The following is a 22,195-nucleotide window of genomic DNA, read 5'->3' on the forward strand; positions in this document are numbered from 1 at the left end:
TCTACTCTTAATCCTTGGCACCAAAGATTGTCCTCTAGGGGGGTTCTCACTTGACCTCCTCAGCCCTCTGTTATGGAGTGAGCTTCTTTTACACTTACTTACAGGCCATCCACTCACTTTCTAGCTTCAGGAAATCCCCTATGCGTCTTTATATTGCCAAATTCTGCTAATGTTTATTTCTTGGTCTTTTAGCTATCTTCAAAAGATTGTATTCAGATCTCATAGGTTCAGAGTGTTCATAGCGTCAAGATGCCTGTATGGATGTGTGTGCCCTCTACAAGAATAGTTGAAACCAAAATTCAAACCAAATCACAAAAGGAAGTGTTTTGACTTGTAAAGTTTTTTTGTGCAGTATCGTTTGAAACAGGAGAGCAAAAACATGTTTCCCAATAAGTCCATAGATATTTCTTCCTAGCATCAGTTCCTATTTTTACCTCTATTTGAGTATAAAGTGGAATCACTTAAAATGTGCAAAATACCACCCTCAGCACACTGCAACGTTCCGCCTTGTGGCTGCATGAAGTAAGCGTTTGTAAACGAGGAGGCCCAAACCCCTCCACCGCCCACTACTCATGGAACAACCTTCGCAGTCCTGTATATTTTAGCAGAGTGCTCATAAAATGTACATTATTCGTGTCACTGGTGGAGTTAAAAGGTACCACTGCTTCATTTGTAATTGTGTAACCAGATGTTTTGATGTCACAGTACCACTAAACTGTTGCGTTTTATCCCATCTTAATCTGCATTCAGCTTTCTCCATTTGCTTAATTCCATCTTGACATGCTTTTCAGCACCACTGCATAAACCTGCAGCCTAATCCAAACTGTTTTGCTGAGAGCTACTGCTCTGAGTAATAAGAGCGAGAAATAACCAGCTGAGTAAGCTCTCAAATATCCTACTATTATCATTAAACGCTGGACAGTTTGCAGGATGAGCTTTCGGCACGTGCCAGCTTGAGACTCATCCTCGGTACGCCTGCCTGCAGCGGCAGCATGGCAGAAGAAAGAGGACTGGACAAACAGAGCGTTCCATCTAGTTCATCGACTGCCCCGAAGAGACATCTGCAGACTCTGAATAGAAACGCTTTTAAACGCTGAAATATGGAAAAAGCAGACAAAGACCCATTTATGTCTGTGATAGCTGAACAAAATCCTTCTTACTCGGATTAGCCCAGCATTTGATCTGATTAAGTTTTGGGAATCCGAGTCTATCTCCTGAATTCTACAGAAAAGTTGTGGGCGGTATTTAGAATTTTTTTTTCTTGATGCGGTTGTGAAAAAATCAAAGAACGCGACTACGTTTGTAGTTGAGATTTTAGAAGAGCTCTGCCGAGAATGTCATACCATGCTCATAGCTACAACATTTTAAAAGGACGAATAGCCTGTGAAAATTCTACCAGTGAAAAACAGAAATTGCGATGTAAATTATATCATTATTGTGTGATGAGCCCTCCAACAATACTAACGGACACCCTACTTACGGATGTGTATGCACAGACATGCATACACTCTCCATTATCCACACCCTTATTAAGCCTCGCGAGAGAAACCTCTGCCTTTTCACCGAAATGCATGTCATCATGCACTTGAAGCATAAAAGCATTGGCAAATCCAACAAATTTGCCCTATATGACCTCTTGTTTTTGCGAATGTGTTTTTGCTATGCTCTACAGCATCCCCAATGCTGTGCAGCATGGCTAAAGAACATGCAAACAAAATGAAGCATGTGCACTTTTTTTCTTTTGATTTACCGATCTAAGTTTAATCTGAAACGAAAAAGAAAAAAATACAGTACAGCATTTTTTTTAAGTTGGTGGGGCGGGATATCCAAACGCAATGTACAACACAGGGGAGAAAAACAAATGAGGGAGAGGGAGAATAATGTTGAGTGGGAAGGGAGATGCACTCGTGTGAGAAAGCAAAGGGGGGTTGACATTCATACAAAGACAAGTGCATCGTGAAGGAGGGCAGGGGAGAAGCACACAGGTGGGAGAGAGCAACATGAAGTGCAGAGTGGAGGAGAAGACAGCTGGAAAACACTTGTGTAGTACTTAAGGTAAAAAAAAGTAATTCAATATAAGTGAGCAATGGAAGGACACTGGTGAATTGGTCATTTTTAACAGTGGGACAATCAATCAGGGAATTGTAAGCGTGCTACTCATCTGTGAGGGTTTCAATGCGCTGAGGGGGGTCCCCTAATCTGTTAGCCAAAGAGCCAGGTCTTGAGGGTCTTCCTGAAGGTGTTCAGGGAGGGGCGTGTCTGATGTCTGCCAGTAGCTCGTTCCAGGACTTGGCTGCAGTGTGAGACAAGGCTCGTCCGCCTGCTCTGGCTCTGTAGATGCACAGGGTTTTAGCCAGTGCAAAGTTGGTAGATCAGAAGTTTCTTTTGGGTACGTTGAAGTTGATTTTGTCGTGGAGGTATTTGGGTCTGTTCTTGTGTAGTCATTTGTAGGCATGAGTGAGGATTTTGTAGGTGACTCTTTTCTCCATGGGGAGCCAGTGGAGTCTTCGTAGGTGGGACAGACACAAGTTGGCAAGGAAAGCCATTGAATAAGAAACAGGTAAATAAGAGTAACACTAAAGACAACTAAAGGTAAGCAATTGAGGGGACTGCAAAGTCAGCAATACATCTTTTCAGTGTTGTGTGGTACGCTCTACCTAAAGAAGAACAAACAGAGTCAGACTTGGGTTTAGCCTGTTAGCTTTTTCATCATTTGGGTCAGCCCGCATAAGCCATTGCTTGAAGAAAGTGTCATTCACAATTTGGGTCCGGTCAGAGGAGTATTTTCAGTTTTACCATTAGCTGCTGGTATTAGTCTGCTTAGGTAGTGCCTCCTATTGCAGTTCATGAATGGATAAGGGAGTCATTCATGCTCTGCAAATAAAAGTACATTTATTTCAAAATCGTTTTCAATCTCCTGTTGATGCAGCACCAAGGGTGATTTTGCACCTCAATATACTTTCAATCAAACATGATCGCATATTGGCCCTATATGTTATACTTAATGTGACATTACTGCCACAGTTTGTTTCTGTACTGAGTGATATTGCGCCTAAATGTGATACCACATTCCTAATGATTTTGCACCGGGTGTCTTTGTGTAAATAAGTGTCGGGTTTTGTATCTGAGTGTGTTTCTGCACCCAATAATATCACCATGCTCATGTTGATGTTCCACCAAGGGTGCTTTTATACCCGAAAGTGATTTTTGCACATGCATATCTTTTGCTCATAATGGTGTTTCCAGATAACTTTGAAACACCTGCTGTAGTTGTTCCAAACGTTCACACCTAAGATTCAACACCCTAAGGATGCTGAAGAAAATCTTCAAGTGGTTACTAGACGAACCAGGAAAATAATCACCACTCGACCCTCATCACTAGCAGACAAGACTATTGGAACACCCTGTATGCAGGGATAACCAACCGGCTCAAAAAGAATTTAGACCATCCAAACACCGCACCCACACTAGTATTCAAACTCCCATGCATAGATAACATCACACCACATCTTAGCAAACTCCACTGGCTCCCGATACTCAAGTGTGTACACTTCAAACTACTCACCCACACCTATAAAGTACTCCACCACACATTCCAATACAAGTCTTGAGCACCAAGCAATTAAAATCACAATTATAACTTTCTGTGGGCAAAGTGTCTGTTGAAAACACTGTTTTGTTTAATATAAATAATTTTAAGAATGGTGGTACTATGCAGTCTTAACAATATCCAACGTGTTTCACATGAAAAGGCTATTGATGTTTAGAGTATATTGTTCAGTTAAAACACAGTCTTGAACAGTATGCGATTAAATCCAAGTACAGCCAACACGTGTTTCGTCTTTATCCAAGGCTTACTCAGGGTTGTGGGAGCAAAGAAATACACACGCCACATCACATACAAAAGTTCATATGTTGATAACTGCCTTAACAACAAGTTTTAAATGTTTGGACCGAGTTGACTCTAAGAAAAAAGTAAAAGCACTATTCAACACCGAGTGAGTGAAGAAGACATATATGAAGAATAATTGCCAATAAATTTAACAATGAGTACCATAACCCACATGGTGAAAAAAGAAGAGGAAACCAGTGCCATTTATTTATATCCAAAACAGATTTTTTAAAACAAAAAAGTGAAAATTATAGTGAAATTGTTAAAAACGACCATTCCCAGATAATGATGGAAAAAACACAATATGAATATGGATATTACCTACTAACTTATATTGAGAAAAGTAAAACCGTATAGCCATGGTTCTGGTCAGATATCCATGTACACATCTGTCTGCAAGAAGATAATGATAAAAAGAACTAGTACAATACTGCAAGCTAGTACTAATGCAAACTCACAAGAATAAAAACTGAAAGTCACATCAGAGAAAAAAGAAAAACAAGAAACAAAGACAACTTACAATCTATGCATTAAGTTTTTTTGGGGTACTCAAGAACAACTGCATCTTCCAAGAACAAGGTATGCCACTTGACATACTTGCTTTTTTAATCAAACTCCATGATGCCAACTTCGCTCAAGTTCGGTGGGGAGAGCAAGGCAAAGTCACAGATAGGTTCCCGATCCTTAGAGGGGTAAGACAAGGGTGTGTTCTGGCCCAAACACTGTTCTCGCTGTACATTTACAGGGTTATCGATTATTTCAAGAATGATCCGACGGATGCCCCTAAGTTGAATGGAATATCAATACCCCTGCTAATGTTTGCAGATGACACTCTTTTAATAACAAGGACTACAGAAGGCCATTGGGTGTTTGGAAGTATTCTGCAAAGATTATGGCCTTACCACCAATGTGACTAAGACCAAATTCATGGTCATGCACAAGCAAAAGCTTGTGAAAGGGAGGGCTATTATGAACAGCGAATTGCTTGAACAGACCCAATTCTTTATCTACCTTGGCATTACACTGGGCTCAAGGCTAGATTGGAAACCCCATATTAATCATTTGGTTACCAGACATGCCCAGTTAGCTGGAGCATTAATAAGGGAACTGTGCCTTTCGGCTACAAAACCGATTGCCCGAGCAATCAAAATCTACAACACCAAAATAAGTGATTTTATTTTGTATGGGGCTGAACTATGGGGGTTCAGTAATATTGCACAACTGGTGAACTCCCAAAACAAGTTTGTGAGGGGATTAGTTGGTCTCCCGCTATATATGCCACTCTTGCCCCTCTATTATGATCTTGGCTGTCAACGACTTGAGGATGTGGCGCGGTTTAGGCCAGTGGCATATTGGAGGAGGCTCTGGGTTACACCGGAACTCTCCCAGTCTGCCCAGGCCCACATCGGAGTCAGAGACATGGATACAGCCAATAGAATTCCATGGCTGAGAGAGATCAAGGCTGTTTATACTGCCATGAGCTTGGGTTTATTGTGGGAGAATCCTACTGTTAATCCCTTCCCACCTCGAAAAGCCTTTATGGAGCTTTACTGGTCAATGGTGTCAACGCGAAACTTTTGTATTTGCATAGGCCCATCACTCACAAGGTATTTCCTGGAGCTCAAGCACAAAACTGCCTATGAGGGCTGTTGGGATATTATTACAATTCCTGAAGATCGGAAACGGTACCACCAGTTTAGGGCGGGTACCCTTCCGGTCAATTCCTTTACCGGCAAATTGCAGGCAGGAAATAATACTTTATGTTCATTTTGCCTCAATCAGCCGGAAAGTATAGCCCATATTTTTTTCATCTGCCCAGAGTACAAACACCCACGTCATAAGTGGTTGAAGCCTATATGTTTGTTTAAGGGCATTACCACCGGGGCAGAGGCCCTTAGGATTTTTCAAACTGAGTGCTCCGAAAGTATTGTAATTGCTGTTGCAAAGTTTTTGCATTGGATGTGGGTTATTCAGGGGAGAAAATTACGCCAGAATTAAAACGGGTTTTATCAAATTTTTATGTATTATTATCCCTGTGATGCCAACTGATTACTGACCTTGTATCTTTTTAAACTTAATTTATTGTATAGGATTTTATATCTCGCTCACATTTTAATAATACTAATTTATTGTATCGAATAAGCTGTTGACTTACCTCTAAAACTGTGTCTTTGATACTTCTAAGGTTTTTTATTCTTAATATGTGTTTTTTTTATACAATGTGTAGTCTTTTATGATGTATGTGTCGAAATAAAGACTTATTTGAATTGAATTGAATTGACTAAATCACTTTTGAGTGTGACTGTGGAATAAAGGCCAGACCGGTTAGATCCGGGCTGACCAGGGGGGAGTAAAATGCCAGGGAGCGGGGGAGCCTGCCTCTTTGACTCCGCGCTCCACGGTCTGCCCCTCCAGCCTCAAGGAGGCTGTAATTCTTTTTCCTCTTCTTTGTTCCTACTGCAGGTTACGGAAGAGACATCTGCACATGGCCCGGATGGGTCGCCAACGCTTTGAGAGTATCGGCAGAGTGGAGCAGGTCGGCTGTTAGCAGCGTGGGAGCAGCGGAGGAGTCTACTGCGGGGCGGCTGGAAACTCGTGGGCGCAGATGGCGAAAGCGGGCCGGCTTGAGGATAGGAGGTCACTGTACCGGGATCAGCTGTGCAGGAGTGATCAGTGCACGTGTAAAGCGCTCCGATTTTCTTTCGTTTGAGTGAGTTGGGAGAAGTTTTCTTGCCGGTGCGCTTTCAGCCCTGCGCACCCCTTTTCCAGCTAGAGCCCCTGAAAGAGAGGTAGTGGCATGATTGTCAGTCAACCCGCGGGGGGCTATGGGGATATGCAACATTTTCAAGTGGTTTGGTTGGCTGCTGTTCCTGCTTCGCACCGAGAGTGGGGCTGGCCTTTTAAGATTGTATGACGTGTGATTCTGGGCAAATCACTCAATCTCCCCATGCCTGAATGTTTGGTGTATATGCAGGTGTCAGGTGGGACGCTCTGGTGCCTTCGGTCAATTTCGCGCTAATTTTGGAACATTTTCGAGTGGGCTCCACCTTGCAGCTCGGCTGCTGAGACCGCGGTGTGTATGTGTACACAGAGGTCGGGTGTGGTGGATGCTTAAAATTTGGTCTGGTGCTGTTCCTGCTTCTTGCCGCGGTATGTGTAAATGTAAATGTACAGGAATTTACATAGCGCAAATCACCAACCGGTCTCTAAGCGCTTGCTTAGGGAACCCATCCTGGTATTCCCCTGTGAAATAACCCCAGCAGGGTATCCGCAAGGTGAAAGCCAGGCATCCCGCCGCGAGGGGCACTGTGGAGATTAAGCAAGCTATTGCCCAGAGTCGCAGAGTGTGAACCTGTGAATCGTGTAGGCACCAGAGCGAGAATTGTCGAGTCCATGGACATTTTAGGGCTCAAGACCCCACCAAGCCGGGGATTGAACCCTGGTCTCAGGCTGACCTCTGCTTCCAGGTCTGCCTCCTCTAACCAGTGAGCCACACTTCTCCACCTCCATGGGGAAGACCGTTTGATAACATCTTGTGATTCTGGGCAAATCGCCTAATTTTTTAAGCTGGCATGACGTGCACTTCTCTGTCCTGGGGGAGGGACCCTGGCATTCACTGGGCATTTGATTTGGCCCTGAGCTTCGGCAGCCGTGTTCGTGGGTTATTCCTTGGTGTATCAGCACTGTATTGGTGTATTGGTGATTGTCGCACCAATTGTCCATAGAATATGGTGAAGGGGAATTGAATTCCAGATAATTTTTTACTTCATTACACAAGAGTGTGTTACATGATGCAGTAATTTCCGATTAAATACGGGGAGGACGACAACTGATTGCAGGCATGATGGCGACTGATTGCAGGCACAAGGATGTGTTAAGTGAGGTGCCACATTCACAGCCATTTTTTCAAGTGAACAGAGTGAACCCGATCGAAGGTTTTCTTGTAACTCCTTGGCCAGAAATGTGGGAGGTGAGGTGAAACATTCACAACCATTGGCATGGAATACGGTGAATATGACCGGATTGCAGGTGTATTTGTGGCTCCTTGCACAAGGGCGGCTGAAGTAGCACCATCACAGCTGAAGGCAATAAAGTACTTTTTCCTGTATTTTACGATCGAGGTGCAAATGTGTGGGCTGAGGTAACAATCCCCCTTATTGTTCAGCAGTGTGGTACTTACAGGTGTGTGGGGGAGGCTTCCTGTCAGTGGCTGTGTGGGCCAGTGCTGTCTGAGTGGGGCACCGAGACTGAGCACCACCTTGCAACCATGGCCTCGGCGCGCTTCGGTCTGGTGGTTTCCTTCTTTCAGGTGAATGGATGTGTTGCAGTCGGGAGCACTGTAGGAGTCGAAGTTGGTTTTTGTGTCTTATGCCTTGTGGGGATCACATGATGGGACATCACGGGAGGGTGTTTTGAGCATTTCCATCAGGCTGCAATTTGTGTTTTCCAATGGCCCCTCCTGAAGTCTGTGTGGAGCGTTTCAGTGCATGGCTCCGGAGACCGGCTGCTTCCCTGTGCCGTGTGCCTGTTGCACATGAGTGGGAGCTTTGGCACGTGTGTTTCGGGGCAGATGTGGCGGTGCGCCCGGGGCGTCTTGTCGATTGCGGACGGCTGCTATGGACCCGTGACTAGAGGCAGCGTGGCTTAGCCCGTTTTACAATGCGTCCCTATGCTACAAGCTAGTGCTGTGTGCCAGCACTGCCGCCAGCGGGGTGGTATTTTGCATGTGATTGTGTTGCTCATGATAGGGGCAGCCGGCCATGATAGGGGTTTCACTCTTCATTAGCCTGCGTACCTTAGGAGGTTATCATCAAGCACCCATTCATCGGGCGTAATGTCATTTTGGAGATTACCTCGTTAACTGTTTGGAAATGTCACGGAAAGTTTGATTCAATGAGGTTTTCACTTTGGTATAGCCTACCTCTGTGCAATTACTGACGCCCTGTATGTGTACGCAGGTCAGACCCCTGGATCAGATTTCAGCAGTACGCAGCGATTAGTTAATTATTTAGTGGTATCATGTGTTTGTTTAGCGAACGCTCTATGCTGATTCTCGTTTTGAGTGCATCTATGAAGGTAGTCACGGGTGACGGGCCTGTATGCAGGACATGACCCTGCTCATGTCACATCCACTAGTTAAATATGAACAGTACTGGTGCCGTCAGTCACATGACCGCCTATGCCCTCACTGAGACGGCAGTCCTACCAGTTTTGTGTCTTGTTTATGCACATCTTGCATTAACATATTGCGATGGTCTCAAAGCAAATTTGTGTTAATTACCCGTCTTGAGGGCAGGGTGCTGCAGTCACAAGATGTGGGCATTGTTTTTCTAGTGAGGTGGTGGTGCCTCGGTTTAAAGAGGCCTAGCTAGGTTTATCAGTGCAGGCAGGCATTCCATTACTTTGAATTTGCCATGATTTTTCCGCTTCCTTTGCGATTTGGGTCAGGCGTATGACACAGCATAAGCATGGCCTTACATAGTGTGTGTTCATTCTACCCTCATCACCCATTGTTTTGTTCAAGAGTCGTTAACACTTTACTTCCGCCCACCACAGCATGCAGAAGGGGAGTGGGGCATGACGTGCATCATTTGCCGGTATTGGGTCTCACAAAAAACAAGCAGGGTTTAGGGTCCCTCTAAATGCCTGCTTGCATGCGCTAAGCACATGTGACAAACAGGCAGGGCCTGCAGGGAGTTGTGTGTGTGTGCCTGTTTGAAATGGGTGCCACAAATAAGCTGTGCACAGGGTTCGCTCTTTAGTGTGTCTCTCTGCACTAGATAACTGGTACAAACAAGTGATGCCTATACGGACAAGCAGCGCTTATGGTATAATACACCCGCTAGTGGGCCATCCTGGGCGGTTTTTAGCAAGTGGGGTAGTTGTCACCTGTGTCCGTTGGGCGAGCTCGAGCCACCAAGGTTGCGGTGTAAGACATGTTGGCAGGGTGGTTTTTGTATTCGGTCTCATTCGTGCAGTTCTATTCACAGAAGTGATAGTGGGGGACCTCTGACGGGGCCATTTTATTGCATGGCACACGCAGGGGTTATGGGGATGATTTAAAGATATTACCGAGTTGCTAGAAAAAGGGGTAGAATAACACCTGTTCTGTTAGGCTATATGAGATCAGGCTGCAGCGCCAGCGGGTTGTAGATTTAGGGGATGCACACTGTCTCTGCGCAAGATAAAAATTCTGCCATCTGGTTTCTTGAAGAAACCATAAAGATAGGCATTGAGGTCAAAAGACAGATTTGGTAACGTCACATCAATTCCAAGATGGCGGATTATGGCCATATTGCAAGTAAGCTGGGAGCACTTCTTTCCCCAGCTCACGCAGGGATCCCCACGCCACGTTAAGAAATACAGGCTGCTAGCATCTAGGTCACGGTCCTCTGTTCTCATGTTAATTTTCAGTGCGGTAGGTAACGCATTACAGTAGTGAGAGGCCTAAATACGCTAAAAGCACTGATCATCTGTTCACCAGGTAAATCAACTGATGCTGTGCTAAGCGCTCTCAATTGGTAGTTGGATGGTAATGCAACTAGCGCTAGGCGGGGCGTTCTCATTTAATCTTGCATTGTTAATGCTTGTTATGTAATACAACTGCTTCTCACAATAAAGTGTTGGGGCAAGGACCATTCACGGTTAATTTGAGTTTGGAACGGTGCACAGGAAGCACGAACCAAATATTCAGCAAAGTACCTACTGGGAGAGTTACGTTTAGCATGTTACAACAATTGACTGCAAGGTTTTTGAGGACAGTCCCGCGAGGCACTGGCCTCGGAGAGGTCACTGCAGTACATTATTGACAGGTATGATGTTAAATTATTTGCAGTACATCCCAGACCTGCACGAGCACGCATGTGCAGTCGCACATATGGTTTAGTGGTCTGTGTCGAAAGCATCTAGGCACCACTTGTAGGTGTATATGTGTTTCAGTGCAGGCGCAAGTCCACCTCAGTACACACATGTGGATTAGGGGCCTGTGTCAGAAGCATCTAGGCACCAATTATAGGTACACATGTGGTACACTATTGACGTCCTGGGCACTATACAACTAAGCACCCTACTTCTGTGTTGTCACATGGTGCCTATTCCCCAGGGGACCTTGTACAAATTGGTACATTCAGATACCTACGTTGTCAGACAGTACCTGGGAACAATTTGAGCACGGATCATTTGGTTAAGGTTACAGGTACAGTATCGAAACATCTGTGTCTGGCATATTATATCTCTGGGTTGCAGCCCTATGGTACCTGTGCACCCTAGGCTGAGGGCGTGGGTGAAATGAGGGGGTGCAGTCTCATGAAGTAGGGCTGGCATGTGAGCTGTATCTGTTGTCTGTAAGCCAAAAAATACTAATCAGTTGTGTTTGTTTTTCATTTATGTATGACAAGATCCTGGGTGGATACCCGGGAAGTGCTCCACACCGCAACATCGGCAAGAGGCAGACAACCGGTACATCCGGAACGTGAGTGGCAAGCAACGGCATCAAGGTAATGAGCGATCAATCAAGGGCTCAATGGGTGCCAGCACTGTATTGGTTGTTTATAGGTGTGCTAACCATTAGTGGTGACAACCACAGTAATATAGCAGTACGCTGCTTCACGTGCTTCAGTATTCTGCTGCTACGGTGCCTGTGCTCGCGGGTGCCATCGTAGCAGACGCAATAGGATATTCCGTAGTAAGGAGGTAAGCATACGCAGAACATTTCCCTGAGCATAGTGGGCAGGTGTAGGTGATTCACGGACTCTGTGGTATGCTTATAGGAGATCCTGGGGCCTGTGGCTCCCTGGGTAGCCTTCCAATTACACCGACAATGAGTGTCATTGTCTGGGGTGACGTGTCGTATTGGGCACAGCGTGGTGCCATCAATGGAGCCCATTTCAGTGGCCCCATGGTGGTATTGGTGGCCACACGGCGGTATGCCCACTCTCCCGGAGTCTGACAGCACTAGCATCTCTATCCCGCACTTGGGAGCTTCCAATGGGAGGGAGCTAGTCTGTGAGGCCATGGGGCCAATGGAAACATCTGCCTGGTAACAAACTACTGAGACTAGCTAGGGCTTGACACTTACAGAATATAACTCAGGGGTTCATCTGGGGGGAGCCGTGCTTCTTGAAAGAGGGCGTCCATTTGTCCACATCAGGGTATGAAATCGTCTCAGAGAATCTCCTTGCCTAGTTAGTGGTGTATAGGGACAGGGCAGGACCTTGCAGTGAGTGGGTTAGGTTAGTGAATTTTAAGGACAGGGCATGACCTTTCAGTATAGGAGGGTGGGGGGGCCAGATAGTCAGTCAACTACGCTGGCCTGTGTCGGTAAGGTAATTATTGGTGAGCAGTAAATTTAATGTCCTTAGAGGTCGGTGACATTCTTGAATGGGGTCGCCCAAGGTGACAGAAAAGTGGTCTATCCTAGAACTCCAGGGGCAGGTACAGCCTGTTGGCTACCTGGGTGTGGGGGAGGGAGGAGTCACGCTTTCTCTAGGCTGGTTGGCCACCCAGCACGTGCACAATGATGCCAGTAAATGGCGCAGAGATGTAAGGGCCCCCTTTAACGGAGTTAATGGAGCGTATGGGGTAACCTGGGGGGGGAAGTACTCTCACGGTAAACATCCCCTCTGCGCATGCACACTTCGACGGAAGGGCGTGGTTAATAGGGCGTACTGGGGTAACCGGGGGGGGGGAAGTACCCTCTCAGTAAACGGGCACTCTACGCATACGCTCTCTGACAGGAGGGCGTGGTTTAAGTGATAAGGATCTGACACCAGTTAGTGACCTTGCCGTAGGCCCAAACAGGATATGCAGAAAATTAAGTATTGTAAGATTTATACGTTAGATTCGGATAGGAAATACCTTGTACTAGAATTATGTTAAGGTTAGCCATCTGATATCTGTATAAATCAACTGTAATCGAATGTCATGGAACGTTTTTTGGGTAATTTGTGTAAATATCGTTAATTAAAATGTTTGATTTATGTGTATGTTTTAATAAATAAGGCCGGGGGTTGTATGACCCCGCCTCCAAAGAATTCCCTCATGTCCTTTTTAATAATGTTGTAACGGAAGGGTGGGGGTCCTCCGACAGACCCTGGCCATAGAGAAAGGCGGGCCGGCATCGGACCACCGCAGGTATGGCAGGCGGCACCGGCCCCCACCCGCTCTCGGTGGTGGGGCACGACCCCATCACATCACCATGAGGCGGTGGGCGCTCCCCCACATCGATTGGACCCCGGGTCTCCTAGTAATCAGGAAGTGACTAAATCACTTCTGGGTCACTGTGGAACGAAGGCCAGGCCCGTTAGATCCGGCCAGGGAGGGGTTAAAAGGCCAGGGAGCACAGGAATCTGCCTCTTTGACTACGTGCTCCACGGCCTGCCCCTCCAGCCTCAAGGAGGCTGTAATTCTTTTTCCCCACCCAACATCCCCTGAAGCAGATGATTGGTATCGTGTTTTACCAAGGTTTCACAGGTTGTTCCAAATGCATATAGATGACTGGTGTGTCGTACTAATATGTTTTGTTCCTTAGAACTTTTTACCGTTTACAGGTCATCAATCGTCGTATTTATTGCTATTCCTTGGTTAGGTGGTAACAACATGATTGGTGAGCAGTAAATGTAATGTCCTTAGAGGGCCGCGCCATTCTTGAATGGGGTCGCCCAAGGGGAGAGACAAGTGGTCTCTCCTAGAACTCCAGGGGCAGGTACAGCCTGTTGGCTACCTGGGTGCAGGGGAGAGGGTTGAGTCAAGCTTTCTCTAGGCTGATTGGCCACCCAGCACGTGCAAAAAGACGCCATTAAATGACGCAGAGATGCAAGGGCCCCGTTTAATGGAGTTAATGGAGTGTAAGTGGGTAACCGGGGGGGAAGTACCCTCACGGTAAATGGGCCCCTCTGCGCCTGCACACTTCAACGGAAGGGCAAGGTTAATAGAGTGTACGGGGGTAACCGGGGATGGAAAGTACCCTCTCGGTAAACGGGCTCTCTACGCATGCACTCTCCGACAGGAGGGCGTGGTTTAAGTGATAAGGATCTGACACCAGTTAGTGACCTTGCCGTAGGCCCAAATAGGATACGCAGAAAATTAAGTATTGTAAGATTTATACATTAGATTCGGATAGGAAATACCTTGTACTAGAATTATGTTGAGGTTAGCCATCTGATATCTGTATAAATCAATTGTAATCGAATGTCATGGAACGTTTTCTGCATAATTTGTGTAAATATTGTTTATTAAAATTTTTTATTTATTTGTATGTTTTAATAAATATGGCCTGGGTTGTACGACCCCCACCTCCAAAGAAATCCCTCTCATGTCCTTTTTAATAATGTTGTAACGGAAGGGTGGGGCTCCTCCGGCAGTCCCTGGCCATATGATCCAATGTATCTACATCGTGAGAAAAAAGAGTCGATCATATGGGGCAACTACAAATTTAAAGGTTCAGAGTACTTAAGAGCAGAGTCAATGTGTGTGCAGCCATAACGTCACACCGAACATAGCCAATTATGGCGGCAAGCCTTTCTCCGCCTACAGATACGTAATGGCGCCAAGAGGCCAATAGGCTCGATTAAAACACATAGGGATAGATTCATCAACCAAAATTGCGATCGCAATAGTTGCGAAACAGCTTTTGCGCTCGCAATTTCTGTTCCCGCAATTCATGATTGAAATACCAACCAAATTGCGAATTCACAACAAATATTTTGCGAGATCGCAATTAAATTCGCAGAATCAACGTGGAACGCCCTTTGCGATTCTGTAATAGCGATGTTCCACTGATTCTGCAAAATAATTAGCGAACTCGCAAAATATTCGCAAATCTAATTCATCAAAAATCGCAATTTGCGAAAAAAAACAAAATAGCTATTAGTGAGGCGCTATTTAAGGAGAAGTCAAACCAGGTGGTAACCATAAAGTTCAATTTGAAAAAAAAAATAAACTGTAAAAATGGGCGGGCAAAACAAACATACTTAAGGAGACACAGTAGGAGCATGAGGACATTCACAATGCCAGGCCTATACATCGTGGCAAGGCGGCTGAGGCTCCAGCGTGTAGCCCGGAACCAATGCAGGATTCAGGAGCACATCTTCCGGCTGCGGATAACACTCCTGGGCCAGACTGATGAGGAGATCTACTGCAAATACAGGCTGAATGGGGCAATGATTAAGAAGCTCATCGATGACCTTGACCCCCTGATGCAGCACCCAACATGGGTGACCAATGCCGTGCCCACCCATGTCCAGGTCCTGTGCTGCCTGCACCTCCTGGCCTCTGGAAGCTTCCAGGGGATAGTTGCATATGCAGGGGGGATCTCCCGGAGCACACTTTCCAGCTGCCTATGGAGTTTCCTGGACGCCATGCTGACCTGGATACGCCATCACATAACCTTCCGAAACAACCAACAGGACTTAGGTCATACAAATCTTAAATTCTACAACATTGCGCAATTTCTCCATGTAATTGGATGCATTGACTGTACCCACATCCACATCTGCCCACCCGCTGAGACAGAGTACATGTACCGGATCCGCAAGTCCTACCACTCACTGAACATCCAGATGGTCTGCAATGCAAAGACATTCATCACTGACATAGTGGCCCAATACCCGGGGAGCGCGCATGATTCCTTCATCTTCCGGCACAGTGGCATACACGCCCGCTTGGCCAGGGGTGACTATGGCGAAGGACACCTCCTAGCTAAGTACACATACAGTACGTCAAGACCATGTAGCTGCCTATAACAGGCATTGACCCTCTGCTCCTTTCATTCAGGTGACAGCGCCTACAGCCTCCGTGAGTACCTCCTCACCCCATACCTCAACCCTGCCACACCACAGCAACGGCGTTACAATGCTGCACACATTCGCACTGGAAATTGCATTGAACGGACATTTGGGCTGTTAAAAAGCCGATTCCGCATTCTACATAAGACTGGTGGGGCCCTCAAATACCAGCCTGAGGTCTGCTGCCGCATCATGGCCGTGTGTGCCATACTCCACAATATTGCTACAAAGCGGAGGATACCTGAGGAGATCTCTGGCAGTGAGTCGGAGATGGACAACCGCCCACCTGCACATGTGCATCATGCACGCGGGGAGAATCCTGCAGAAGGACATAGGCGCCGCAACCAAATCACAATGAACTATTTCAAGTGCACCCATACCCCTCACACAGCACTGCACTCCTGCATGCCAAATTAAATAATGACATGAGTCGGATTTACGTTTGAAATAAATTCTTATTGTTTTTTGCACAATAATATTTCTTTACATTATTTTTTCACAATACATGATAGCTGTATTTCCTCGTACAGCCCCATGATAGCGAAGCAGGCGTGCTTGTCTTATCAGCATGGCACTGCTGCTAGAGTATGTAGAATCATTGGCGCCTCAGGCTGGACACACCCAGTCGCCTCTCCACATCCTCCTCGTCAGTATTGGCCCGTGATGCTGCACTGGGCCTGGTGCTGCGGTGGTGTACGGTTTCCACCTGCACGGACAGGCTGCTGAGACTTAATGTGTCCTCACTGGCATCATCCCCCCCCCTTGCATGGCCATGGCCACACGCCTGCTGATTCTGGACAGCTGTTGTGACCTGTTCCAACGCCCTGGCAACATCCTGGCAGCATTGCACCATCTGAATTTGCATCGCTAGGGACCAGCGCGAAAGTTGGGACGTTGCATTACCAATCAGATGGTTTGATCTGGTGTATGCTGACAGCCGGGTCAGCAGCTGGCGGTGGCGGCAGCGGGTGATGTCCTGCTGTGACACCATGATTTGGCTGTTCTCCATTACAGCAGCCGTCAGCACCTGCACGCTTTCCGTGAGCTGGCTCACGTTGCCCGCTGTCTTATAAAGCTGCAGCTGCATGGCTGCCATGTGACGTGCCTGCTTTTGGTGGACAGCTAGCATCTGGCTTTCTATGCCTAGACCAGGATCTTGGACATGTTCCCCCCTGCCAGCGTGTGTTGACACGTTGCGCTGATGCCTCATCAGTCTGCTGGACTGCGAACACACAGTGCCCGTGCACCGTGTGTGCCTCCTGGGTGGTGGTGTGGCCTGTACCACTGCCATCGGTTTCACATGGGGTGGTTTCTGTCCTCCTGTGGCTGCAGGGATGGCCCCGTCCGCATGGGGAGGTGGTGGTACTGGTACTGGTGCTGGTGGTTGTGATGGTCCAGGTTGTGGGGCAGGATGGCCCTCTACCTCGGTATCCTCAGGGTTCTCCTCAATCTGGAGTGCCTCGCTGTCTGTGCTGGGTTGTTCTGCATCACCTGTGATGTAAATGGGTGCATGATTAATGATATGTATTTTGCACATGGGATGTTGCAATATGCATGCAGGCTTGCATTCCCTGACTGGCTTTAGGGATATGTTTCACTTGGCAGGTCTGGCTGTGTGTGGTTATCCGGGAACTATTGTCACACTACAGGTCCCACAATGCAATATGGCATTTCAGATGTGCATGGCCTGCATTACTGGGGTTATCAAATGGCTAGCTCTGGAGGCATGGGCATTGTTAGGGGACGGGGTCGCAGTTGCATAGCACTTACCTTGGGATTGTTGGGTGTCCAGCCAGGTGACCCCCACGCAGGCCGCAGGGTTGAGTGTGTCCTCCACCAGGTCTTCAAGTGGAGTGTTGGGTGCAACTGTGGGGTCTCCTCCTCCCGTGGCATGTTGCTCCCCCAGCCTCTAAGCAAAGCGCTCTTTGGCACGACCTCTGAGGTCATACCACCTCTTCTTCAGCTCATCAATGGAGCGCTGGGTCACTCCAACAGAGTTCACCTTGGACCGGATGCGCTGCCAAATGCGCCTCTTTTCGGCTTCAGGCACCTTCCGTGATTCGTTGCCAAACAGCATGTCATGGTCCCTGCTTGCACCCTCGACTCCTGCTCAGAAAATTTTATTTTGCGTTTTCTGACAGGTGCACTGCTTCCTGCTGCTTCCTGGGACAATCTGGTTTGGTGAGTGTGTCCTGTTGTGGTGCTGCAGGATGTGTCTGGTGGAGCTCTGTGCTGTACTTCTTCTACTCTCATGCTCTGTGTTCAGAATGAGTGAGGGAACTGCCTACTTCCTGGTTGTGATGTCATCATTGTGTCATCATTGTGCTCGAAATGCGACTTCCCGTTTTTGCGATCTCGCAATTAGCGAGATCGCAATTTGAGATTTCGGTAATTGCGAAATCGCAATTTCAACATGGGAAACGGGCGATTCTGATATTTTTGTACGATTTAGCGAAAATCGCAATCGGCAATTGCAGCCGACTGCGATTCGCTTATTTTAATCGCTTTTCTTGATGCATCCCATTGTGTGAATTCTAAATTGCGATTCTGTATTTTTCGCAATTTGGAATTCGCAGAATCTGGCCTTGATGCATCTGGGGGGATAGTATGCTGCAGGAGAATGCATACTTTACACCCGGATGCATTTCTCATTCTACAGAATCATAACATAATATGCTGCAGTAGAATGTATGCCTTATCCCTGGAATCCAAGTCTGCCTCTGTAAAGAGTTCAAACCAGAAAAACATTGTAAAGCCTGTAAATTCCGAATGCACAATGTAAATAGGCGTGCAACTGAAATAGAAATAGGACAGAGTATACTATGACAAAGGTGAAAAAAGCCACACTGTGTCACCATGATGGAAGGTATAGAGCATCACACCATCTATATAAAAGATAATATGACACATTGGTCATTAAAGTTTTATACCGGCCACGTGAGTGCATGGAGTCGTAATCATGCTAGCTTGCAATTAATAATAAAATCGATATAGGCATTCAGGCAGAATTTTGACCAATATATAAATGAAACAAACACTCTCTAGTGCTGTTGTGCTGCTAAAATGGGGAATGAGCAAGAATTATCTTGCGGAATGTCAAGTTCACAAAACATTGGTTCAATAAGCAGAAGACATGTGGGAATAAAGTCAGAGGAGGGCCTAGTAATTCATATGAACTATATCTACAGATAATATGAAGCAGCAAAAATGCTACTCATAATGACTGTGCAAACATAAAGAAAGTCTCACAGTATAGTACAATATAGTATATTGATATGTATTTACGGACACCAGATTGGAACGAAGCTGGGATTATTAATATTCAGGCAGGAAGTTGTGTAATTCCTTATCAATATTGAGGCCATAATCTAGAGCTTTTAGCTTAATAAGCCATTTTGCCTCTTGTTGGCTTTGTAGGACTACTCTGTTGTCACCTCGAAGAGGCATATTGACAATTTCTAAAATATCGTCTCTCTAAAGCATCTGATGGTAATACCTATATAAATGAGAGCGCAATGACAAATAATTACATAAATAACAAATTTGGTGCCACAAATAATGATGTCATAAATGGAGTAAAAACACTATTATATTGAAATTGAGCTTTTTTGTCCAAAGTAAACAGACAAATATTACATTTCCCATACAAGAAAAGGCCATTTGGTTTTGACAGCATGCATGTGATAGGAATGGCAGGTGGTATAGGTGTTATAGGTCCCAAGAAACTGTGACATACTCGGTCTCGTATGGTCTTACCTTTCTGGTAAACTATAATGGGATTTGCAGAGAAAATAGTTTCCAAATAAATTAGTCAATGGTAAGGATGTGCCAATGTCTGCACAAAATATTGTATCTTTCATTACTGTTACCATTAAACAAAGTAATGAGGGCAGGATGTCTCTTCTTTTTATGCTTGGGACTAAGTTATCAGCAAAGAGAAATGTTCCACTTTACAAAGGCATTCCTTTGCTTTGCCAAAGCAGTGTGGTGTACAGCCCCTATCCAGGAACCTTGTCTCCAACATCCCAAGTTCGTTTTTAAATTTAAAATTAAAACGTCTCTCTCATCTCCCTTTCTTCTTTCACAATGCCAAAATATCCTCGGAAATCCAATTACACTCACCTGTGAGCAAGGCGAGGGCGCCGAAACCGGTCGGGTTTAAAAGAGTGTTTTAATGCTGCTGAGCATGTGACACATTAAAAGTCTTCTTGCACGCAAGTCGGAGTTGGGCTCTGTCTTTTGCTGTTGTTGGAAACTACAGGATTCTCCGTTCCTGTTACCGAGAGCCCGCCCTGCAGGGTCGGGGGCCCCCAGTAAAATGGAGCACTTTTGGAACAGTCAAATTGAGGGGGCATGACCCGCTCCTCAACGTGCCTGCCATTGGATTTCCGAGGATATTTTGGCATTGTGAAAGGAGAAAGGGAGATGAGAGAGATGTTTTCTCTCTCTGGACACCGCATTGCAAGTAAACTAAACTGTGCTTGGCAACGAAGGGCACTGTGCCCATGATGTACTTTAAATTACGTTTGCATCTTAATGAATTGTTGCCACTAAGACATAATTTTTATATTTTGATGCATTCTGGGGCCTGCAGTATCGAACTGGGGACCACATGACCACTGGGAGGCTACAGATTACACTCACCTGTGAGCAAGGCAAGGGCGCCGAAACCGGTCGGGTTTAAAAGAGTGTTTTAATGCTGCTGAGCACGTGACACATTAAAAGTCTTCTTGCACGCAAGTCGGAGTTGGGCTCTGTCTTTTGCTGTTGTTGGAAACTACAGGATTCTCCGTTCCTGTTACTGAGAGCCCGCCCTGCAGGGTCGGGGGCCCCCAGTAAAATGGAGCACTTTTGGAACAGTCAAATTGAGGGGGCATGACCCGCTCCTCAATGTGCCTGCCATTGGATTTCCGAGGATATTTTGGCATTGTGAAAGGAGAAAGGGAGATGAGAGAGACGGTTTCTCTCTCTGGACACCACATTGCAAGTAAACTAAACTGTGCTTGGCAACGAAGGGCACTGTGCCCATGATGTACTTTAAATTACGTTTGCTTCTGAATGAATTTTTGCCACTAAGACATAATTTTTATATTTTGATGCATTCTGGGGCCTGCAGTATCGAACTGGGGACCACATGACCACTGGGAGGCTACAGATTACACTCACCCTTGAGCAAGGCGAGGGCGCCGAAACCGGTCGGGTTTAAAAGAGTGTTTTAATGCTGCTGAGCACGTGACACATTAAAAGTCTTCTTGCACGCAAGTCGGAGTTGGGCTCTGTCTTTTGCTGTTGTTGGAAACTACAGGATTCTCCATTCCTGTTACAGAGAGCCCGCCCTGCAGGGTCGGGGGCCCCCAGTAAAATGGAGCACTTTTGGAACAGTCAAATTGAGGGGGCATGACCCGCTCCTCAACGTGCCTGCCATTGGATTTCCGAGGATATTTTGGCATTGTGAAAGGAGAAAGGGAGATGAGAGAGACGTTTTCTCTCTGGACACCGCATTGCAAGTAAACTAAACTGTGCTTGGCAACGAAGGGCACTGTGCCCATGATGTACTTTATATTACGTTTGCATCTGAATGAATTTTTGCCACTAAGACATAATTTTTATATTTTGATGCATTCTGGGGCCTGCAGTATCGAACTGGGGACCACATGACCACTGGGAGGCTACAGATTACACTCACCTGTGAGCAAGACGAGGGCGCCCAAATCGGTCGGGTTTAAAAGAGTGTTTTAATGCTGCTGAGTACGTGACACATTAAAAGTCTTCTTGCACGCAAGTCGGAGTTGGGCTCTGTCTTTTGCTGTTGTTGGAAACTACAGGATTCTCCGTTCCTGTTACCGAGAGCCCGCCCTGCAGGGTCGGGGGCCCCCAGTAAAATGGAGCACTTTTGGAACGGTCAAATTGAGGGGGCATGACCCGCTCCTCAACGTGCCTGCCATTGGATTTCCGAGGATATTTTGGCATTGTGAAAGGAGAAAGGGAGATGAGAGAGACGTTTTGTCTCTCTGGACACCGCATTGCAAGTAAACTAAACTGTGCTTGGCAATAAAGGGCACTGTGCCCATGATGTACTTTAAATTACGTTTGCATCTGAATTAATTTTTGCCACTAAGACATCATTTTTATATTTTGATGCATTCTGGGGCCTGCAGTATTGAACTGGGGACCACATGACCACTGGGAGGCTACAGATTACACTCACCTGTGAGCAAGGCGAGGGCGCCGAAACCGGTCATGTTTAAAAGAGTGTTTTAATGCTGCTGAGCACGTGACACATTAAAAGTCTTCTTGCAAGCAAGTCGGAGTTGGGCTCTGTCTTTTGCTGTTGTTGGAAACTACAGGATTCTCCGTTCCTGTTACCGAGAGCCCGCCCGGCAGGGTCGGGGGCCCCCAGTAAAATGGAGCACTTTTGGAACAGTCAAATTGAGGGGGCATGACCCGCTCCTCAACGTGCCTGCCATTGGATTTCCGAGGATATTTTGGCATTGTGAAAGGAGAAAGGGAGATGAGAGAG

Source organism: Lissotriton vulgaris, chromosome 1_1, assembly GCF_964263255.1.
Source record: "Lissotriton vulgaris chromosome 1_1, aLisVul1.2, whole genome shotgun sequence".
Lineage (NCBI taxonomy): Eukaryota > Metazoa > Chordata > Amphibia > Caudata > Salamandridae > Lissotriton > Lissotriton vulgaris.